Below are 20417 nucleotides of genomic sequence, written 5' to 3'. Positions count from 1 at the left end.
GTTGCTGAGGGCCACCAAAAAAAAGGGCTTCCCTCAGACTGCTCATTGGACCACCCTGTCTTATGTCATTGAATGAAGCCTTGCTTTTTGTTACTAAGGTAGGATCGCAGAGGATATCACAGCAAGGTATTCTCATTTGTTGACCCTGAGATGCACCTTCCACTTGCAGGCATCCTATTGCTAACCAGTTTCCTTTTCTCCCAGGCATTTGTGGTTATAACTAGATTAATTTTATGCTGCTGTTCTGATGTTTTGAGTGTGTGCGGACTAATGTTCAGTGTTTTTAGGTACTTTTTAATCATTGTGTTTACTTTAATTTTCTTTTGGTAGGCTTGAAGTGCTTCTTAGTTTGAAAGGTGGCACGTGTCTTATAAATCCTGAAATGTACTATATAAATGCTAGATTTTTAATTTAAACAATGTTTATTGTGTTGGCAGAATTCAGTAACTTCTCTCCAAATCTAGGCATATCTGAATAGCTCCTAAAGATCCTGAATTGTCCATGTGTCATTTAAGTGCACCAAGACCCTATTGTATGTTTCAGTATTGAAAACTGTGGCTACCATTGCATTGAAATCTGAAGGGTATTGGTTAGTGTTGGAACACTGGAGCTGAATCAACTTTAATGCCTTCTTTCTTGAGAGGCCTCTTTTTGTGTGTGTGAAGGAAGTTGTGTATAATGGGGAAAGAAGAGTGATAGAAGCTATGCACAGGTTTACATGAATGAGATAAAAATCCTTAAAATTCTTGTGTGTACAGACCACTTCCTGTGTGGCTACCGAACAGTATTTGGGTAGCGTGAAGGTGGATTCTTTAGTTTATTCCTTTTCAGTTATGTAAGTGATAAGGACTGTGCTTCAGTTCAGGAAATATAAAAGTTTTCTTCCTTCTTCTTTTTTTAAAGAAGGAAGCATCTGTGTGAGCTGATGGTCATGATGGCTTTTAGTTGCTTCTGTATCTGAACTTGTGTAACTGGTAGTGACTTGTGATGGGAGAGTAGAAGAGGAAGGGAAATGGAAGTCATGTGACTGGCAAATAGCTGTTGGCTGCATGAGAACCTATGGAGGGAGGTTGGTGAAGAGCTGGTTGAGTCAGGCCCATAGCCGGAACTGTTTTGATTGGAAGCATTTTTTGCACTAATTTACCAGAAAGGATAAACTTACATGCACATTAGTAGTCCAATATGTGTTATTTAAATTTGAATAAAATATTAACTTTTAGAAAATGCAAATTGCAAAAATGCCCAATGCTTCCAGAACACCGGAGGGTAAGAACAGTTGTAATTCTTACTGTGAGCGATTCAGTAGACTACTTACTGCATGTCTCTCCTCGTGTCTTTTCCTTTTAACCCTTGTACTCCTAATTGTTGTTTTTAAAAAGAGAGGAAGATGTAATATTCCCAAGCTTAGAGTCAGGCCTCCACCTCATCTCCTGATTCCCTACCATGCGGCTACTTCTTTGAGTTTGGGGGTTGTATACTATCAATTCCACAGTTGGAGCAGTAGTTTCAAGAGGGTTGCATAAATATTCAACAGTATTACAGAATCTTGTCATAAGTGTCTCATCTTATTGCAGAAACCTCTTGTCATAGAAGTGTCTCATCTTAGTTTTAGGATTAAAATATGATTATGAAAGGCTATTCTCTACCACCTTCTTATTGCCCATCTTTTGAGGGAAGACTCTGTGCACACTTGTGGTGCAGGGAGAGAGGAAATAATCTTCATGCGCAATATACTGACAACTCCAGATTCTTTTACTTGCTTGATGGTATGATCAGGGTGATCAGCCATGATTGTTGGAAGCCAGCCATTGTGGGTCAACAGTCACAGACTTTTAAAATGCATTTATTTTATTTTTTTGGTGGCCTCTGTCCAAGAGGCTGGTTGCATATGACTGAAATCTAAGTAGGGATGAGTTTAAAAAACAGCCTTCTAAGCTCATGATTAAAAAGATCAAACCAGAGCCCTCATATTCCTTACTATTCACAGTGATTGATGTTGTGCATTTCTATTCACCAATCAAACAGGTCAGGTGATATTCCCTGAAACTTAATAGAATCATAGAATTGTAGAGTTGGAAGGGATCACAAGGGTCATCTAGTCCAACCCCCTACAATACAGGATTCTTTTGCTCAGTATGGAACTTGAACCCACAACCTTAAGATTAAGAGTCTTGTGTTCTACCAGCTGAGCTATCCAGTTCCTCTGTGTGTATGCAGAAGTGGGTCATTGGGAAGGTGGGTGGAGCATGGCTGTGTTTTGCTCCTGCTTCCTCCACCCCTGGCTGACCCAAAACTTGTCATCTTCTGCTTAGTAGCTCCTGGCTCAGTTACTTCTTAAACAAAGTGGAGTTATTCCTCTTTACCAAAAAGCTGTTCATCATTGCCATTCCAAAATGACATATATGTACATGAAGCACACCCACATCTAAATTTGGAGAGGTTGGCTGGGCAGAGGCTTGCTGCAGCTCATGGCTTCATTGATAGTTAGACAGAAGGTGAGGGAATCTGGTCAGTAGTAAGTCACTCGCAAAGGCTTGTCAGTGCCAAGTAGGGGGTGGGGCAAGGGCAAGGCTAAAGTTCCTAGCTTATTCCAGAGAACCCAGCAGTTGCGTCCCTCTGTAGTTCCATGTTCCCCATGGAACAAGCCTCACCCAGAAGCTTTTATAGGGGTCAGGAATGATTGTTTGACCTGCTCTTGCCTTATTACCCAAAAGAGGCTCAAGTTCAGACACAGTAGTAGCAAAATGCTTGTAATGTTCATCATTCTTATGCTCCGTGCCTGAGCATATTTACATGCTTACACATAAGGATTAGATCTGTTTTTAAGATGTTTTGTTGCTCTCTTGTAACCAAAGTGAAAATCTTCTTTATTATTGAAATTGCTTCTTAACAGAAGGATGACTGTGGTACTAAAACATTTAGCAAAGGGTTTTGTGACAGGGTGGGAGCTCTACCGCTGACTCTTGGGATTGGGCTGCCTTCCTGGTTTGCACAGGGCTGCAGTGTTCATGCGCTTGTCTCTCTAGCAGGGTGAGCTCACACTGTGTGTATGAAGAATTCATTACTCAACTTGTAGTGGTAGGGAAATGTCAGATTTAATGTAGAAGGTCTTACAAAACACTTTTGGCAGAGCCATAATGGAATGCTTTCAAAGTGGAAAAAGGCAACCTTAGTACAAATTCCCTTTTAACCTGTTAGTTTTAAGATATGCTCTCTAGTTTAAAGAATCCAGAAAATATTGAAAAACCTGCAGCTGTATATTGTGCCCTTTAGAGTGTGTTCATACCACCCAGTTTTCTTTCCAGGAAGAAGTGGCCATGCTTTCTTTTCATCCCTTCTCGTCTCATAACATTCTGCTATTGGTTTTTGTGGGTGGACATTTTGCACCACTAAAGGAAAAAAATATACCTTTAACTACTGCTGGAAAACATATTGCAGATTGCGCTTTAGGGCTGATTCCAGTGCTGTGTGTTTTGAAGTGAATCTTTAGATGCAATAGCTGGTCTTAATACTTCAAGGTATCTTTCATAGAAAGGTAACTTCAACCACACCCACAAAGAGCAGCAGGTGAGTTATTTGTGAGCAAGTGCCCCAGCCTGATGTGTGAAGCAGAAAACTGGGTTGTTAACTTGCGACTAATTATGAATAAATAAAGTTATGAATAAATAAAAAACCCAGTGTATTAAAAGGAACTCATCACAGCAATCTGCATGAAAAGCTGCTGCAGATCTTTTAACTGGGAAGGGCTTTGGTTCAAGTACCAGCCTGGGGTATGGATATGGCTCTTCAATAGATTTCTCAGCATCCTTCCTAAGCTTTAATTCCCATGAATCTTTAGGGAAATATATAGCAGTTCAACTAGTAAGTTCAGGGCCCCCTTTAATTTAGGGGGGAAAGCAAGCAAGTTGGCCATGATAGGGGTGTGTAAAATTATTCATGGCATGGCAAAAGTGGAAAGGGAGAAGTCGTCCCTTGCATTATACCCTCCCTTCAAAGAGTATATGCTCAGCATATTTCTCCTCCAACACAAGATGGTTGTAAGTTGCTTTGGACAAGATAAAGCGACTAACAACATGAATGGATGATGATAATAACAACAGCAGCAACAATACCTACACAGCAACACTTTGAGATAAGTCAGGCTAGGAAAGAGCAGCTGGCCCAAGGTCATGAGTGGAGATTTAAACCTAGGTTTCTGCAATTTTAAACATGTAACCACTAAGGTAAAAGGTAAAGATAAAGGACCCCTGGACAGTTAAGTCCAGTCAAGTGTGACTATGGGGTGCAGTGATCATCTCACTTTTCAGGCCAAGGGAGCCAGCGTTTGTCCACAGACAACTTTCCAGGTCTTGTGGCCAGCACGACTAAACAGCTTCTGGCACAATGGGACACTGTGACAAGTGCCAGAGTGCACTGGAAACATCGTGGAACCACTAGGCCGCACTGATCTATTTTCCTTATGTGTTTAACCTTAAGGGTCCACATACCTGCTTTCTAGTGTTGCCACGGTCTCGCAGAGCTGCAAACACCATGCTGAAGGGTTGGACTCGGACTGAGGGGACCCGGGTTCAAATTTCCACTCAACCATGTCACACACTGTGTGACCCTGGGACAAATACTGTCTCTCAGCCTAGCCTACCTTGTAGGACTATGAGTATAAAGTGGAGGGGGTAGAACCAAGTACACTGCCTTGAGCTGATTGGAGAAATTGCATTTTATATATATGTATATTCTATCAGTCTCTATGGTGGTTTTATGTGGGGGTGTTGCTGTTAGTTTTGCAGTGTTTCAAGACAGAGTCACAGTAGTGTAGTCAGTGCTGAATCATCCTGACGTGATGCACTCTTTGTACATAATACAATAAATATATACTGGGGGTGGGTGGGGGGTTATTGATGTTGTTTGTTACTATGTTATATTCTTTGTGGTTTTGTATTGTAAACTGCCCTGTGATCCTCAGATGAAGGGGAGTATAGAAATTTAATAAATACAGAAATGTAGGCCAGTGAGTGTGGTTCTGTTGCAAAAGAAAATCAACGTGGAGTCGTGTTTTGATTTTATATCATAGGAAAATATATTTCATGTATGACATCCAGAGAACTGTGGTTATGGGCCAGCCTAGAAGCACCATTAACAATATATATATATATAAAGAAATTTTCTTGTATTCTTAAATGAGTTTAAGTAGAAAGCTTTAATAGACTATTTGCTGCTGTTTATCAGACAGAGAGCAGCAAAACTGGCACGAAGCAGCCTGAGAAGATTTTTCCATTTATTTGTACTTCTGACATGTTTAATCTGCTTATGTGGAGATGAACGATGGCTCTCATTTGGCAAAGGTGTGGTTGCAATGTACTGAAAGTTAGTTTTGAATTTTATGCTGTTCCTAAAACACTGTTTCATGGCTCACTGGTACAGCACATGTTTTGTATGCATCAAACCACTTCCAATTAAAATTACCTTGGGTAATTTTAGGGTGGGGAAACATCTCTTAGGCCAGAGATGAAGAATTTGTGGCTCTCCCCAAGTTGTTGGACTGCAATACTCATCAGCCCCAGCAGGCATGGACAGTATTCAGAAATGATGGGAATTGTAGTCCAACAGCTACTGAAGGACAGGTTCACATCCCTGTCTAAATCTTGGAAAACAGCTTCCAATCAGAGGAACATGGTACTAGGCTGGACTGATCTGAGTCAAAGTTTTTGATTGGTGCATGAACAGTCTGATGTGCAGGTTCCTTGATCCCCCAAAGCAAGTAGTTGATTCCCCTGTATTCTTGGCTAAAATTTATTTCCCAACTGTTCTGAATGGATTGTTTATTTATCAGAGGTTATCTACCTCAAGGCAATTTGAGGTGGTTTACTTAGGTAGTGGGTTTTTTGGTGGGAAGCAGAGTGGGGGATGCACAGAACTGCCCCGAAATGTTGCACATCCTTTTCCTCCTCCTTTGGCGATCACTTATAGCCGAGTAAGATTGTCTTCCATGAAAACGGTCTTAACAGTGAATCCGTTAGTGATTGTGGAGGCCAATTCTGTATCCACAGTTCCTTCCACAATGGGGACATAGGTTTCCAGGTGGGCGTTGATCACGGTGAGGGTTTACCAAATGTGCCTTCATCTTAGCTGATTTCTTCTTTTCACCCTGAGTTTGTGCTTCTTCAAAGTCCATGACACCTTTGGTAAACGCTATTCTCCAATTGGAGCACTCGCAGGCCAGTTTTTCCCAGTTATCAGTGCCAATACTACATTTTTTAGATTTGCCTTGTGAGCATCTTTAAACCTCTTTTCTGGTCCACTGATATTTTGCTTTCCATTCTTAAGTTGGGAATAGAGTAGTTGCTTTCGAACTGACCCATAATGCGGCACAATCGCATCTACCACATCTACTGCATCTTACCTACAGCTGCATTGAAATGAATAGGAGCTGCAGAAGAACTCTGAATGTTTGTTTCAAAGGCCATTCAATAAAACACTGAAAGCATTCTTCCTTGTTCTCGTAAGCTTAGATATTAGGTCAACTTGGTCACAGCATTAATTACCCTTTTGCAAATAAGTACACAAAATACTGCACACTTTTTTTTCGCTAGCTAGCTAGCTTACATTTGTGTATTAAGACGAGGCAGGATGGTTTAGAAAAAAGCTTTAGGCTGCAGTTTTATTCGGTGTTGCTTACCGTACTTGTTTCTAGAATTCTGGATTTTATTATTCTTTGAAGTTTTAGTTATTTGATTATTTGAATAATTGTCATGATACATTTTTAACCGAGTTGGTGATTTATGATTCTGTAATAATTTTTTTGAACCACATGATGGGACATACTTTGTTTTCAAGCCTTGCTTCAAGGACAGGTTGACTAATGACTGTTTCAAGTTGATTCATTTGTAAAGTGGTTTCTTTCTGTACACAGACTTTGGTAAATATGGAAAGGAGTGACATTTTTATCTTTAAGTCTCTGGAACTAGTACCCTCCAGATGTTGCAGACTACAACTTCCCATCAGCTCCAGCCTGCATGATCAATAGTGGTGGGAGTTTTAGTCCAACAACATCTAGAAGGCACCAGGTTAGGGAAGGCAGATGTAGATTGTATAATCTAAGAGCTGAAAATATATACAGTACTTCCTAAAAGGTACAAATTCTGCTTCTCGCATACTAGGGATTGATGTGGATGGTCTAAAAAATATTACAAAAACATAAGCCTTCAAACATGCGAAATATGGATTGCAAAGATGCTGCAAACTCCAATAGCATAAGGGCCTCATCAGTCCTTTATGAATCCCCCTTTCTCTAGTCTCTAAGCACTTCCAGCAAATTGTTCTCACCTCTGCAGATGGTTTCTTTGCCAGGGCTTGTCTAAATGGCAATAAAGACTGAACCTTGGCCTGGTGTCCATGAAGTATATTTCAAAAGTGCTCCTTTCTCAACATTCACACAGGCATACCCATTACCTTCTTCACTACTCTTATACCTAGTTGGTTTCTTGTTCCCAGTTCTTCAGAGCTGCATGAGCAAATCTGAGCTGTAAAAAGAACTTTATATGCCCCTGCATACCAAAATAAGCTACCCAAGTGGCACACTCACACTACTAGGACACTGCCTGCTATGAGATTCCCCAGCATACTTTTTGACCCCATTGTTGTGTTGGTGAAAGGCACTCTCACTTGCGGTATCCAGAGAGCTCATTTTATCAGATACAACCCCCCCCCCCCAGTTATTTTGCATATTTGTTGGCAAAGATTGGTGCGCAGGCAGGAGACGGGTCACATCTACACCATACATTTAACACACATGGCTTTCCCTGAAGAACCCCGAGTACTGTAGTTTGTTAAGTGTTCTGGAAATGGTAGGTTTGTGAGGGGTAAACCACAGCTTCCAGGATTCTTTGGGGGAATCCATGTGGTTCAAATGTATCATGCGGATGTGACCTTCATGCAAAAAGAAAAGCATCAGGCTGATCTGATGCCTTGGCATCTCAGAGGCAACAGCCTCCCAATGCTGTGGATGGGTCATTCAGAGTGATTCACATTTGTTTGGGGGTGCTGTTGCCCATTTATTCTCTCCCTTGCAGATTTCCTCTGGGGTCTCCCCAGTATAGTGAATAAAGTGTTGTGTGTTGAATCAGGACTGAGTTTGAATCCTTGCTCAGCCATGGTGATGACTGAAAGGTGCAAAGAGGGAAGCTGACATCTAGGCAGTCCTAGAATTGTAGGGTTGAAAGAGACCCAAAGGATCATTGAGTCCAACCCCTTCAATGCAGGAATCCTGCCCACAGGCATCCATGGGTGGACTCAAACCACCAACCTTCTGGTTAATTTAGAAGTCCATAATCTAATCTGTTCATTTCTTTTACATCAAAGAGTCCGATAAATGAAATCTAAAGATCAATTTGGGCATAGGTTTACTCTTTCAAAAGTTCCACAGCTTATTCTCATTTTACAAGAGAGGTTATCACATAGGGCAAACATGCCACAAAGGCCTAAGTTTGGCTTTTTAATGTTGCGTTTTAGGAGGAAGCATACTTGGGGGAAATGAAGTGTTTCTGCCCAGCTACATACAGTGGGAATTGCAGCCGGCTGGTTATTTTTAGCATCTGGAGTTATCTCATTGCAAGCATGAGTCTTTGTGGTTGCAGATGCTTGGAGTGCATGGGGGTGGCTGGTTTTTTCCCTCCCCCTTGCTGGTTCTCTTTGTGCCACTCAGATCTTGTAAAGCAGAGCGATTACTTAGAGATGGCTGGGTAGGAGTGAGGGCTTTACATTCTTCTGCAGAATGAGAATGATGTGGACTTCCTGTGTTACTTTTACCATTTGGGGGGGAATTGTTCAATGAATTCTCCCTCTGAGAACAGGTAAGTCTCTTGTGCAGTGACTGAGATATTGCTTATGATGTGTATCTTTGCTGTAGGGTAAATAAATGTGATGCAAGTATAGCTACTGTTACTTCCTGCATAGGAACGACTCAGTTTCTGCAGCCACCCCCTATTTTGTCTTTCTTCTTCCAGTTTTGACACATACCTGCCGTGTTTTATAGCAAGGAAATACAAAATTAGGCCACTTTCTTTTGGAGCTTATCATGGAATCTGGATTTTAGTGGTGCTGAGGTTTGTTTTCTTAAAAAAATTAGCCAAGTTTCTAGCCCCCATGATTTTTAAAAGACATGCTTTGAAAGCATTTGGGCTGTTCAAAGGTTATAATTTTCAAGGAGGCAGCAGTGCTGCCTGCCTCTTCTCTCATAAATCTTGTATTTGCAGCTTCTTATTTTAGGACAAATCTTGCTAACAAACTAAATTTGTCCAGTTGTTCCAATTTCTTGCAAACCCCATTTTTTATACCTTGTATTCATTCTTTTCTGGACTTAATACGAGTGCAAATACTTGAGTTGTGTTGCTCCACTATTTGGGTGTTATATCTCTGAACAGAGTAATATATCTTTAAAGATCAGATGCTCCAGTCAAACAGTGGGAGAGGGCTTGTGGACTTCCTGGAGGTATCTGGCTGGTCACCGTTGGCAACAGGATGCCAGACTATATTGGCTCTTGATCAGCAGAGCTGTTGCGTTCTCATGCGTGTTTAGTTGCAAAACTGTGTTCCAAACATCCCTCCCAGTTGCTAAAGCTCTGGGTGGCTTTAGTGTGCCACACGTAGGAGAGAAGGTACTGCTTCATTCATTTCTGCAAGATGTGTATCCAGAGCTTCCTGTTCCCATGCTCACAGGGCATGCTCTGTATGTGCGGAATCCATGCACTCCAATACTGTGTCAGTTTCTTTTTACTGGCCCAGAGAATCTCTGCTCTCTTTCTCTGGGAGTTGAAACACTTCAGTTTTGCAAAATGAATCTTGGAAAGTTTCTGTTGTCTTCAAAAATTTGCAGTATAATCACTTTCTCCTTCTAGATATTAATAATAACAATACAGCAAACATAACTTTTATAAATAAGTTTGCTAGTGTTTAGTAACAATTTGTATAACCGTAGTGATAGCAAAGCAGTTCTAAGCCAGGACACATTGACTTTTCCCTAGAAAGCCAAATAGCTAAATGGCAGCAAGGTTTGAGTTCGTGATTCTAATGTTCAGAATGGGGCAACATTTGAACAGAGATCCTGCAATGCCATTCATATGGATCTGAGATAGAATTGTTATATGGGACTCTTTAGGAAAACCATCATGCTATAGTAAACAGAGCATGTCTTATGGTGGTGATTTAGTTATGGTGGTGATTTACTTGCTTTGAAGCAAAACTTCCACTGTAGAGAACTGGTAGTTTTCCTCCTTTTCCTGTTACCAGGGATCTCAAAATCCCTCTGTGCTTCATGCATACATATTTCTCTCTCTTTAAAATAATTAGTAAATATATAAGATTTTTATTTGAACCATTTTGGTCCCACTCTTTAGCCAAAAGGCTTCCAAAGTGACTTAAGCAACAGTGGGATGAGGAAATGTTTTAGTCCCTTGAATAGCTGAATGTTACCAATGGCAGAGCAGGCTGAGAGGGCACCTGAACCCAAAAGTGCTGCATTATAAGCGTGGCCACTTATATCTCACTTAAAAATACAGCACTGCCCTTCTGCTTATGAAAGTAGGAGAACTGCTACGTGTCCAGCAAGGTTGTCAGTCTCAGCATTCATCCCATGATTTGTGTACAAAGGTCTTTCCAGTGGATTTCAGGGTAGAATTGTTGTTGAAAAATTGAAGCCATTGCATAGTCTGTCAATGGAGTTGGCATGTATAGAAACGTACAGGATGTGGTGGTCAAAATACCAAGGACTCAAAGGGGATATAAAAGCATTGGCCCATCTAGCTCAGTATTGCATGTAACCACTGCCAGCATCTCTCATGATTTTCAGACAAGAGAGTTTTCCAGCCCTTCCTGGAGATGCCAGGGATTTAACTTTTGCATGCAAAGCTTGTGTATTGTCACTCCCCAATGGATCCACCAATATAGATTCAAATAAACCCATTTGGGGATATTAATGATGTTGCTTTAGGATTAACATAAATAAAGGAGGGTAGATCAGAATGATAGAAATGAAGGTTAGGGAAATAAAATTAACTTTCTGGATGGACAAATATAAGTTGGCAAAGGGTGTGCACTGCTTTTAGTCTCCATAGGAATCTTCTCAAGAGCCTGCAAAAATAAGCAGTAGGTAATTAAGAGATCTCATAAAACACATGGGGCGCAAAAGTGCATTCATTTTGCCCAGCCCTCTAATGATGGCTGCAGGGCCTGCCATCTGCTCATATTTGTGGTGGTAATTTGCAAAAGCATGTCCAAACTGGGTTTCACCAAATCTTTCATAGTGGTCAGTATTCCTAAGCACTTGATTTTCTGCAGTTGCCTTCTAAAAGACATGGGCTTGTTTTGTGGCAAGATGTTCCTGCACCTGTTCATCCTGTTTTCTGAGGTGGTGGGGTGGGTAGGGGCAAATGTTGGATTATTTAAAACAGCTAAGCATCTGGAGGCCACTAGGTTGGTGAAGACTGGCCTAGGATAAAGTCCTACTCAGCTGGCTCCAGTTATGCTGGCATGGTCAAGGGCATCATGGAATCTAGTATTACCCTTAGAGGCCGAATGCTTTATTTGCTCTGTGACGGGCTGTTTTCCGAGCAGATGCTTCCAGAGAGCTGTCTGCACTAACCTCGGGTCTTTTTCCTCAGCGGTTATAGTGAATTGTAAAGTTCAGCAGTGTGCATGAGTAGCTTTCATTAATTCTCCCTATGTATGCACTATATTACATTTGTCAAGAAGAAATTCCTAGCGCTGTGCTCTCAATTCTCCCAGCTGTCAGTTTTTGTTCTTCCTCACAATTTTCTGTAATGCTTCCTAACATTTCCTCATTCTTCGTCACAAGTATATTGGTTTTGTTTCCCAGAGCTGGATAGACAAATCTCAAGATCTCAGGCACAGGTCTTTCAGCACTCCTGTCTTGAAATTTCGGGGAATATTTGTGTTACAAATGTAATTGATTTCTTAACTAACAGCCATACTGCTTCTAAAGAATCATGGGAATTGTAGTTTGAAATACTGCAGAGGGTTCTACTTCAGAGACCATACTGTAGAGAACTACAATTCCCAGAGGGCCTTGGGAAATAGGGCATGCCTTTTGAACGAAAGTCTGTGGCGTGGAGATGCCCTGTTCTGCAGCACTTGGGATTTAATTGGATGCCTCATACATAACAAATGCACACACTTTTAACCCACACTCAGCTGTGTGTATTTTATCCTTCTCAATACAGCATTCATCATATGCTTTATTATACCACATCCTTTTGTGCTTGGTTAACCAGATCTATATATGAAGATACTGGAATGCTATATTAAAATACTGTTAGCATCTTAGCCTATGGGGCAGGGGTGAAAAATTCAACATTATTTTGAAGTTATAGTATATTTAAAGTATATTTAAAGGTTGATTCTTTAGTCACTTTTTCCTTACCACCAATTATTTAATGGACTTATCACACTTGATCAGAAAGTTATCCACTTTTGGACTCCAAATTGGATTTTTAAGCTACGGTCCATGGAAGAACAATACATTAAGATCTGGTTTTGCTGTCTATCTTAGTAGATTATCTTTCCTCTTGATATTGGACTTTAAATATGCAAAATGCTAGCAGCCTTTAGAAATACAACATCAAGACTGGCTGATGCAACATATTAAAAGATTGCCCTGAAATCTCAAATGAATACTGGTACTCACTTAAATTCTCTAAAATTGCAGCTTATTTGTCAGTTGTGTTATGACTAAGATTCCTACCTGAAGCAAAATTCTAAGTAAATGTGTGGGTCCCTGCTTGTGTGAATTTAGGGGGAAGGATAAAAGGAGAGCCAGTGTGGTGTAGTGGTTAAGAGCAGTGGACTCGTAATCTGGTAAACCGGGTTCGCGTCTCCACTCCTCTACATGCAGCTGCTGGGTGACCTTGGGCTAGTCACACTTCTTTGAAGTCTCTCAGCCCCACTCACCTCACAAAGTGTTTGTTGTGGGGGAGGAAGGGAAAGGAGAATGTTAGCCGCTTTGAGACTCCTTAAGAGGAGTGAAAGGTGGGATATCAAGTCCAAACTCTTCTTCTTCTTCTTCTTGATGAAATGAGCAAAATGATTCATCCAGTGTATCCGGATACCTCTAATTAGGGTGATGGCTCTACTCTGCCTCCACAGTTAGAGGCAGCAATGCTTCTGAATACCAGTTGCTAGAAACAACGGGAGGGGCAAGGGCTCTTGTGCTCAAACTTCCTTGTAGACTTCCCATTGGGGCAACTGGCCGGCCACTAGATGGGCCATTGACCTGATCCAGCAGGCTCCTCTTATGTTCTTGTGTGATGTATAGGATCAGAAAACAAGGTGCATCGGCCTTTCCATTAGTAAGAGTAAAGTGGTTATCTGAGAAGGCTACAAATGCTGGGGGCGGGCAGGCAGGCAGAGAGAGGTGGTGAATGTTGGGGGACAGAGCTGTGTGTCCCACATGGCCTGCCCCATACCCCCAAAGCTAGCCTGATATCCTTGGCTGTAGTGAAGGATGCAGCCCTATTCCCGGTGTTGAAGTAAGATTCAACAGCCAGTCAGCTTTCTGCTCATGGTACAAGAGGCACCCTGTTGCCCTTTGACTGAGGCAGCAAAATGTCTTGGCCTGGTCATAAGGCATTTTACAGATTTTTCAGCATTAATACAATATCATTTTTACAACAAGACAGGTGTTGTTGTTTACATTAGTCCTCTTTTACCTAAAAAAATATCCCAGAGAGACTTGCAAGATAACAGATAAAACCATCAGAACCAGACACAGTGTATAATGCAAAATACCTAAAATGCTCAGCCAACAGCACGATAGCACCCACCCCACTAAAAGATGTGCATGACCTTAGTGGCCAGCTTAGCCACCCAAGGCCTGAGTATTATATATAGTCCCATATTTAACTGAAGATGGAATCAGTACCTCAGCCAATGCATTGCTAACCTCAAGGCTGGATTACTGTAGTGCGCTGTATGTGGGACTTCTCTGGGGTCTGGTTTGGAGGCTCTAGATGGTGCAGAATGCAGTGGCCGGGCTGCTGATGGAAGCTGCACTGGTGCCCACTTCCTACCAAGCCAGGTTGAAGGCTATTGTATTAACTTAGGTCTAGGGTTCAGGGATTGCCGTAACCCTTTTATCCCAGTTTGGTTACCGAGATCATCTGCAGGAGTGTCATTTCCTGAGGTGGTGGCGCTCTTTGACAGCAACTAGAAATTGTTCCTTTTAGTGTTATCAGCCCTGTCCTGCCAATAGTAAGTGCCTTCTGTGTCAACTTTTGAATGCCTGAGTGACAACTTCTATTCCATCAGGTCTATGCAGGCAATTAAGAATACATCCTTCCATGATAGTTAACTGGTGGCTGCTTCTAAGTTTTCTAGCAATTTTTTTCTTGTGTTTTCTGGTTTTTATTGCTGTAAACCGCTTTGATACCTTTTTTTAATGACACATAAATAAATAAATATAAATAAATGGTATCTGCAGAGTGCCCTCTCCTGCAGAGCACATCGATCCCTTGGGTGAGTAGGGGATGAGGCATTTTTTTAAAGTATCCTAGTAACTTACATTTATGTAACTTATAGTGAGGCTTAGTTTTTCTACCTTGTTTTGCTCATTTGGTTGCTGTATCTGCCCCGTTCCCTCTCTCCCCCACCCCAATTAATTCACATTAAAATCAAGGGTCCACAGTTGTGTGCTTATTGTATTGTTGATGCCATAAGTCCCCCAACAAACTATCCAAAATGATAATGGAAAGGATCATAACGGAGGCCTCTCCACTTTGTGCCTATAATGCTGCATAACCACCACACCCTTAAGGCTCAGCCAGGGAATGCAGGCTCTGGGAGAAGAAGAATGAATAAATTGCCTGTTAACAATAATTTACTTTCCAGCTCCACATTCCTCTCTGCTTGTGTATATATGTCATTTAGCATTCTGTTCAAAATCCCCAGTGGGGATTGGGAATGAGGTTTCAGAGGTAGCTGCTCTTGTCGGTGCCCTGGTACACACTTTCCCCATTAAAGAAATAGGGCTGGGCTGGCATTCTGACCCCTTTTTTGGTTTGCCAGGGAACATTAGGGGATTGCCTTAGCTCGTCTCCTACTCTTAAGATTTCGCTTTCCTCTCCCTGCTTGCCTTATATTTCGTGAAGTGAGGCATGGCAACGATGAGTCATAAGAAAGATGATAAAGTAAATATGGTGTTGCGACCCTCTGTACTGGTCATATACCCCAGTGAGCACTTAGAAGTGTGACTAATCCATGCGGGCATTCACTGTGGGTTTGGGAAAGCCAGGAAAGCTTACCTGTATTCAGAGCACAGCTCCATGTACTAATTGATACATTAGATATTAAATGAACCTGTTTATTTGTGTGTAAAATATGTAGGCCTGGAATAGTACAACGATAAGGAAATGTTTCCTGACTGTCCTGTGGAGCGTGAAGAGTTAGCTCATCACAAGGGACTGATGATCTTTGTTCCAGCTGCCAAAAAGCATGTACACAAAAATTAATGCTTTCCTGATATTTCCAATGTAAGTAATTACGGAAGGTGCAACAGACGTGGCTGGAAGTTTCCCCTCCATAAAGTTTGGGCCTGTACTTGTACCTCTTATCAGTAACGAAAGTGATGCCTGATTTGAAAATATTAGAAGTAACCCCATGTTGCTTTAGAACCTGCTAGTTTCACTGTAATGGGACTATTTATATATGCTCTTAACTTGACCTAAATCTTCATTATAGGCAATGACAGTGTCCTTTTTAAAAATGGGGAAGAAACTTTTCAGTATAACTTGAAAATGCCCTTTTGTAACATTTATATAATTTATTTTTGTAAATAGTATAGGCGTTTAGCTACATTTTAGCATTTGGTTTATTTTTATTCATTCTTTGAGTGCTTGCTTATTACAAACACACCAAAGAAGCTCAAAAAGCAAAGGTTGCCATGTTGGCCCATAACAACAGCAACAACTGCAATAGCCATATTAGAGCAATAACTTTCTTTCTTTCCTTTTCTAAAAGGCCAAAATAGTGTGTAAGCTTTCAAGTCCTCCAGAACCCTTCATCAGGCTACATGGAGAAAACAGAAATAGGGGAGAAGGAGAGGGAAATTGGCTGACATTGAAGTGTTACAATATTATGACAATGTCACCAGAATTGGCAGAGGTTTAAAGTTGTTTTCTTTTCAAAATGGTCATTATTTTGCCCTGCAAGCTCTGTATGATAGCTTTTGTTTCATTAGCCGCAGTCTTTGGTCTAAGGAAGTAAAGCAAACAGAGGTCTACACAGGCTGACACTGATAGCTTCTTTGTTTGGTTACTCATGTAAGGTAGGCTAGCATTATAGGTTTCAGCTAGAGGCATTCCTCATCGTGCTCTCAACTGCTATACTGTGCCAGTGAGGCCAACCCTATCTGATTTGTTTTTAAGACTTAGACTTTCAGAATGGTCTTAGAACCTACACATTTAACGGGGGCTAAGTAGCAACAACCACCAGTAGCTGAAGCAGATTTCATTTTTATCCATTTGTGCTATTCTGCGTTTTTAGTTTCTCAACCAACCCAGTAACAACAGAAAGGAAGGTGGGAAAGTATGAAATGGCTAAATTTGAAATCCATTTCTAGTCTACCACTCCTTAAGGCCCCCAGTGTGCAACCTTTCCCACAAAAAACAATATTTTGGCACCATCCAACTAAAGTTAAGCATTTAGTTCCATTGATTTCCCCCCTCGCTTCCATTAAAGGCAAGGGGACAAAAGGGCTCTTAAGTTTGAATGGATTGTGTACCTATAAAATACACTCACTGTGGAGAAGGAAATAGATGGATAAGATTGTCATGGCCTTGTTTTGATACTGTAACTGTTGAATATAGTACAGAACTTCCTTAAGACTTCTTGAAAATAAACCAGTTTCTGAAAAAACTGCATTTTTCTCTTCTGCAAGGCATCCTTCCCATTCATTTAACTGTCCCTGCCTTCAATGATAGAAATATGAGAAACTTTCCAAACAAATGTCTTTGTCAGTGACCTCTCTTCTATTGGGCGTAACTCTTTCACACTTGACTCATCTATGAGTCTCTTTCTTTTTTGCTCTTAGCTTGTAATTCAGTTGTTTTAACCACAAAGTGACTTAACAGTTGTAGATACTCCACTCTCCACTAATACGTGCATAAGAAGTAAATGGCTAAGGGTTTGAGGATCTTGGCAAAATATGTCTTGGGAAAAGATCCCAATGTTCTCTTGCAGATATTAATAGGATCATTTGTTGGAGGGTGGGGGTCATGTCCTGATGAAGTGCTGCACTGGAGAAAAGGACTGCAAACTGGTGAAGCAGTATTAATGGCCCGTCAAGACAATCCATTATTCCTAAATACAACTTGGCCTTGAATTCTTTACATGCTCATGGGGTGATAAGAGAGAATCTCTGGGAAAATTAGAAGGGGTACCCTCCACCACATACTTCATTGCAGGATTGTTATTTCTGATTGGTGGAGTTCATCTTTCCCTTTGAGTAGTGGATGGATCTCAACCTGCATTCTGAGCAACCCTGGGGTTCCTCAGGTGGCTATCAAGGATTTCTCAATAAGAATATTGCTCATGGCCAAGTTCCCTCTGGAGACAGCTTCCCCTCCAATGTGTGTCAACAAGGTAGTGTTGTGGGTGTTCTGTGGTGTGCCCACAGTAGCTAACCAAAATTTTGTGCTCGCTATTGATTTTTGCCCTCCAAGTTAGGAGGAACTCCCACTGTCATTTCAACTTCTGAAACATTCAGAAAGCATATTTTTTACCCTTCAAGTATTATTTTTTAAAGATTTTTAGAACAATGTGCAATAACAGAAATAAAAGATGGATTATAACTAAAATAAGTGATAAGCAATACCTGTATATGTCTTCCAGTGCATGTCATGTCAACACAATGAACTACTGCCACTAGCTGTGAGGATAGAACAGGAATTTTTAGAACAGACAACTTGAGAATAAACCAATCTGGTTTCCGTTTATTTAACAAATTGGCCAAGTCATTGCTTTGTTTGAAGTAGGCTCTGAATCACCTTTGATCAGTCCTAATACTGTGAAGCTGATGTGTGGTGGTTGCCATCTTTCGATTTCAGAAATAACCATCTCTTTGGTATTATGGGTTGATATGGAGAGAATCCATGGACAGAGCCACATGTGGAAAGTATTGGCTCTTCTGATCAGAATATTCATTCATTGCAGGGCGTTGGACTTGCAACTCTATAATTCTATGAATATTTGTTAGCGGAAGGAACATAAGGGAAGTGCCATATTGCAGTCATCACCATCCATTTTGGGCCCGGGGGTCCATTTTCAAACTGGTAAATATTGCAGCCTTCAAAACTAAGGACTTGCCTTAAAGTAGAAGATGCTGATAACTAGAAACAGGGTTGTTTTTTTGTACTGTATTTTTCTGCCAGGAGACCAGTCCAACCCCAAAATTATGTTTCTCTTGAGAAAAACATCATGCCCCACCCTTCGAATGCGTCTGCATCACTCAGAGCAGCTTACAACAATTACAAACTTAAACAATCCCTTAAAAAAACAAATCAGCCAAAAATCTATATCAGACTATCATCTGAGAATGCTTTTATGACATAAGAACAATCTGTCTGGCAAGGTAGTCTCTTGCCATAATTGGAAAACTTTTACCAGCCAGCAAAAAAGCTTGAGAGGGCCAAGTTCATCTTGTCAGGTATTCCACGATTTTGGCTTGGCCACTGAATGACCCGTTTCTCCTGCAATTTGCAAGGTGTTGATAGTCAGGGAAATGGTCTGCAAGTGTGTTTTCTGTGGGTGGTTTGAATATGCTGCTTTCACACCATGCAAGTGTGTACTGTTCTTCAGCCTGCCCTGATCCCACTGCTGATCCACATGGCTGATGAGTATCGGTCTGATCCATGAATAGCTGTCATCTTCTAGGAAGGGTAGGGACTATGTCGAAGAGAACGTTTCTGAGTTTCCTGAATGCACTATGGTTGTGTGCTACAGCGCTGAGCCAGGAGTGTGGGCAGCTGCCATCTGTGGATGCATCCTTAGTCATGCTGTCAGATGCCTTGCAGTCTTCAAACAATTGTCCTTCAATAGACATAACAACAGCAGCATTATTTGGCTGGGGCAAGGCTTTACATGGAAACAGATGCTCAGGTTTATTATGGGCCAGTAAATTAAACATTGCAAATCAGCTCAGAGCAGCCATGTGTCTCTAGCAGTAAGGCTTTAATAAATAATAAAGATATTTTAAATTTTATTTCTAGTGTGCTAAAAGGGCTCGGATGCTATATGATCTCAGGAAGTGTAAGGATAATGATAACAATAAGTAGCATTTTAGAGTGTTACAAGTGCTTCGTGTGTATTCAGCAATTTTCAGAACAGCCCTTACCTGAAAGGTGTGGTCCCCTTTTGCAAGTGGAAAATTGAAGCTGAGAGAATAGCAGATTGCTGAAGCTGGCAAGTGAGTTTGTTGCTGAAAAATATTTGGCTCTCAGTAGTTTGGAATTGTCACTGAAAGGGCTTTTTCATATGTTACAGCTGAGTGGGCATTTTGTGTATGCACCAGTACCGTGTGAAAGAGGCGCTTGCCTTTATTGCACCAGTGCACAGTTGGCACCTTCTCCCAGTGACAAAAAAGGCTTGTATCCAATTAATTTATTAACAGGACACTGCATGTGTGCATAGGTAAAGGTAAACGGACCCCTGACCATTAGGTCCAGTCGTGACTGACTCTGGGGTTGCGGCGCTCATCTCGCTTTATTGGCTGAGGGAGCCGGCGTTTGTCCGCAGACAGCTTCTGGGTCATGTGGCCAGCATGACTAAGCCACTTCTGGCAAACCAGAACAGCGCACGGAAATGTCGTTTACCTTCCCACCGGATCGGTATCTATTTATCTACTTGCACTTTGACGTGCTTTCGAACTGCTAGGTTGGCAGAAGCTGGGACCGGACAATGGGAGCTCACCCCGTCGCGGGGATTCGAACCGCCTACCTTCTGATCAGCAATTCCTAGGCTCTGTGGTTTAGCCCACAGCGCCACCCGCGTCCCAGGTGCATGTGTGCATGGTTCAAGTTAATTGTGGAATATGAAGCCCTGCAAGTAGGTAAAGTCTCTTGCAGGTACTTTAGCTCCCCAAACCTGTCTCCTGCTAACCACTCTCTTAGTACCCGCATCTGTGATTATTTTCTTTCATTGAAAAAGACAATTTAACTGAAATATAGCTTCGGTTATATCTCCATGCCAGACAGAAAATAGCGCCCAAAAGCATTTTCTACCCTGCCTCTCTTATTCAACAAATATTCGGATCAGCATATGAAAGAAAGAAGCTCAAAACTTACATTAAGCCTTGTGCATTTACTAGACCTTACAGGTACATCCATAACTGCTTATTTTCACTGCTGCTGATGTGCAAA

General features: G+C 41.4%; 1 protein-coding gene across 4 annotated transcripts in view; it reads left to right on the top strand.

Moving 5' to 3' along the window:
• The window catches only part of TAOK3 (TAO kinase 3), a 120779-nt gene that overhangs the window by 7094 nt on the left and 93268 nt on the right, over positions 1-20417 (top strand). The window contains exon 1 of one of the 4 annotated variants that reach the window (XM_083417627.1): positions 8690-8846. The exons of the other annotated variants lie outside the window; for them this stretch is intronic. The gene's annotated coding sequence lies outside the window, so the exon portion shown is untranslated. Of the gene's footprint in view, positions 1-8689; positions 8847-20417 lie in introns of those variants that run through there. 4 annotated transcript variants of the gene reach the window in all.

This window comes from Podarcis tiliguerta, assembly GCF_965153285.1.
Source record: "Podarcis tiliguerta genome assembly, chromosome: 16".
NCBI lineage: Eukaryota > Metazoa > Chordata > Lepidosauria > Squamata > Lacertidae > Podarcis > Podarcis tiliguerta.
Note: the sequence above shows the minus strand (reverse complement) of the source record. Positions and strands in the feature narration are given on the sequence as shown.